Here is a 3403-nt window from a genome sequence, read left to right on the forward strand (position 1 = left end):
GCCCCCACCTTCCCCACCCACACCCAAAGAACTACGAGAAAAAGAATGTCCGGTTCATAAAGTCTCCTGTCTTTTCGGTTGTTGTTAATCCTCACCCTAGGATATTTATCCACTGATTTTAGAGTGGAAGGGGGTGGGAGAGGGAAAGACGGAGGGAGGGAGGGAGGGAGGGAGGGAGAGAGAAAGAGAGAGAGAGGAGAGAGAAACACACCGATTGGTTACCTCCCCCAGGTACGTGCCCTTGACCTGGAAGCCTCCCTCCAGTGTATGGGCGACGCTCAACCACTGAGCCACACCAGCCAGGGCTAACGTCTCCTGTCTTGAGGGTAAGACGACGTGCCTTGTGGGGGTGACAACAGGTTCAGCTCCCCATTCCAGGGCGCAGCACCCAGGTTGCTGGGGCTGAGCATAGATTTTGCAGGAAGTTTAGCTCAGTAGCTTCAGACTCTGCGAAATTACTCTTTGGAGCAACTGACTACCAAGGCCTTCCACCCAGCCCCGGGGCATGCGTAGTGAGAGATACACACACACACACATACACAGACACGCACACGCACACTAAATAGAATATATGACTGCACAGAACACGTAAATAGGATCTATATGTACATATGTCGTGAATAGAACATTAATTTCACATTTAGCCCGTTAACTTTGAAGTCGCTAGAACATATATTTTGGGGAACATTCCGCTTCCCTTCGGAATGCTGGGGATTTCCCTCTGTCGACAGGAAGCACTGGATGCACTTGGGAATCTGCTTTTGAGTCTGGGGGTAACGTGGCTGTGGGTTCCTGCGTCTGGACAGGCAGAGGGGACCCTCACCCTCCAGGGCCTGCAGAGATGGTTCGTTTTTTAAATTTTTGCTTTGGCTATTTTTCGTGGTGGCTCATTTTTGTCCTGCACTTCTTTGATTTGGAAAGTGCCCTCGTATACTTACTTTTTTAGGTCCCAAAAGCTTTTTTAAAAAACTTTTCGTAAATATAAAAATTCATTGCTGGTGGTCTTTTTGAGCACCTCTGCGTTTCTAAAACTATTTTTGGTTTTTCTTTTCATCAACGTCGTGGATACACAGGGCCTCCAGCATCAACTGGTTCTGGGACTTAGTATGGGAGACGGCAGGCCCCAACCCCCGCCCCCCTGTCTGCACCCACCTGTGTGCCCCCCATTCTAAGCTCTGTGTCTCCAAGTCTGTAAACAACATCCTTATACTCCAACTTCCTGACTTTCCGTTTCAGACATTAACTGCCTGCCCACCCTGAAGGGGAAAATGTGTTCACTTTCTGACACGCCACCTGCCTTCATCTCTCTCTGTCGCCGGCTCTGCTTCTGTCTCTCTTTGTCTCTCTGCCTCTCTCACTCTCACACACAGTACAATTATGCTGCAACTTTAGCCAGATCGATATTCGATTTTACATCAATATGACCAAGTAAACGCTACCCACAGCTGAACCATGTGGGATATTGTGTTTTAATTTTCCTTCATGCGCAAACTTTTGTTTTCACGGGAGTTAAAAACAGCCTGTTTATTTGCTCAGTTTCCTCTGCATTTACCTCTAAGCCTCCTCTCAGCACTCCCAACCTTCCTGGGCATCCCGGCAGAGCGTCTGTCCTGCTGTCTGTCCTGCTTCCCCTGGCCCTCCCTTCTCTCCTGGATCCCATGTCTCCCCTCTTGGCTTATTCCTTCTGTGGTTTCCCCGAGAAGGGTGCGTAGAAGGGAGCTTTTGAGTCTTTGGATGTCTGAGGTGTCTTCAGTCTACCCAGGTATGCGCCCTTGATCACAAATCAAACCCTCAACCCTCTGTGCGTGGGACGACGCTATAACCCCTAAGCGACAGCGGCCGGCAGGAGCTGGCATTTTTGAAAGGCGTCGTGTCAGTGCCAGGATCAAAAAATATAACTCACATCTGCGGTCCTCAACTCATTCACCAAGAACTCTGTCCATCAGGAATAAAATAAAAATACACGAAAGCTTCCAGAACAAAGCCTGTCAGAATGTTTGAGTGAGTCAGAATAAGAGACAAGAAGAGAGATAATTTTAGCCTTCTTTAAAAAAAAATAAAATAAAAAAAGGAAACCCCAAATGCCCGGCCGGTCAATACGCTTTTAGCTCCGCAGGAAGAATAAATAATTTAGGCATCTATTTCCATTCCTCCACCACCTGCTTGCTTCTATTTTAGCGAGGCAGCAGCCACAGGGCACCATCGCCGAAGAGGGTTTGATTACGGTGTAAATGTGGGTTAAATGCCATTTACGAACATATTGTCTTTGAGAACCTGACTTTTGAGAAATGTATCTTTTTTACTTAAATGTTTCTATTGATTTGAGAGAGAGAGAGAGAGAGAGAGAGAGAGAGAGATTGAACCATAGGTGAGAGAATCATCGACGGCCGCCTCCTCCACGCTCCCTGGCCAGGAATGGAACTGGTGACCTCTCGGGACCTGGGTCGACGCTCAACCACTGAGCACACTGGCCAGGCTGAGGAACGTATCTTATGCTGAACTGAAGTATCAGATGCAAGACGGGCGGTTCCCAGGGACGGGACGAGGGGAATGTTCCGGAATTAGAGAGTGGGGATTCATCGAGACTGAGTGTACTAACTGCCACTGAATCGTTCCCTTTAAAATGGTTCTTTTCTATCATGTAAATTTGACCTAAAAAATATACATGTACATATGTCCTGCCCAGAAACGGACTCTGCCTGGCTTTCGGGATGGGAAGGGCAACAGGTGGAGGGGCTGGAGGAGTGGGGGGAAAGGGCTGGAGGGGGGGAAGGGCTGGAGGAAGGGGCCCGGGATAGGCTGGGAGCTTCAGCCCAGCCCAGCGCCCGCCCCCCCGCCCCTCGGGGGACTGGGACAGGACAGGGATTTGACACGCGTCCATCATATGGGAACCCGCTCCTGGAGCAGCTCCCCTGCTCTGTGCAGACTCTGCCGTCTCCTTTCTGAAAAGGAGAGTGTTCCCTGCTTGTTTCTCCGCCTGGTTTTTCTCACCGGTGCCTCCCTCTCCTCATGACCTGGCTGCATTTATGGCTACCTCTGTAAACTAGCTCTTGCTTTTATTTTTAATCAGACAAAATGCCAGTCCTGTCACGAGTCACCGTCTGATTCAAATCCATGAGCAGACTCGGCTGAGTCACCTCTGGGGGAGGAGGAGCCATTAATTATTAGCTGCGAGAGGCTGGAGCCCGGAGTGGCCTGAGCTCACTGTCGGCGCAAGGGGCCCTGGGTCAGGCCTGTGCGGTCCTCCGCCAGCAGCTATGGGACGTCTCCCAAGAGATGACCCTTCGCCGTGGTTCCAGGCCGGAAACCAGGGCATCCGTGGAAAGATCTAGAAGCCAGGCACAGAGTCTCAGGGCCGGAGCTGCTGGGCAGTGACGCAGCCCCTGAGCCCCGGCACAGCGCA

The 3403-nt window shown here is 50.7% G+C and overlaps 2 protein-coding genes across 2 annotated transcripts in view; both read right to left on the bottom strand.

The window, feature by feature from the left end:
* WDR45B (WD repeat domain 45B) overlaps nucleotides 1-3403 on the bottom strand; it is a 36569-nt gene that overhangs the window by 23736 nt on the left and 9430 nt on the right. The window lies entirely within an intron of this gene.
* The window catches only part of RAB40B (RAB40B, member RAS oncogene family), a 12484-nt gene that overhangs the window by 5915 nt on the left and 3166 nt on the right, over nucleotides 1-3403 (bottom strand).

The sequence above is a fragment of the Myotis brandtii genome, unplaced genomic scaffold, assembly GCF_000412655.1.
Source record: "Myotis brandtii unplaced genomic scaffold, ASM41265v1 scaffold797, whole genome shotgun sequence".
NCBI classification, from domain to species: domain Eukaryota; kingdom Metazoa; phylum Chordata; class Mammalia; order Chiroptera; family Vespertilionidae; genus Myotis; species Myotis brandtii.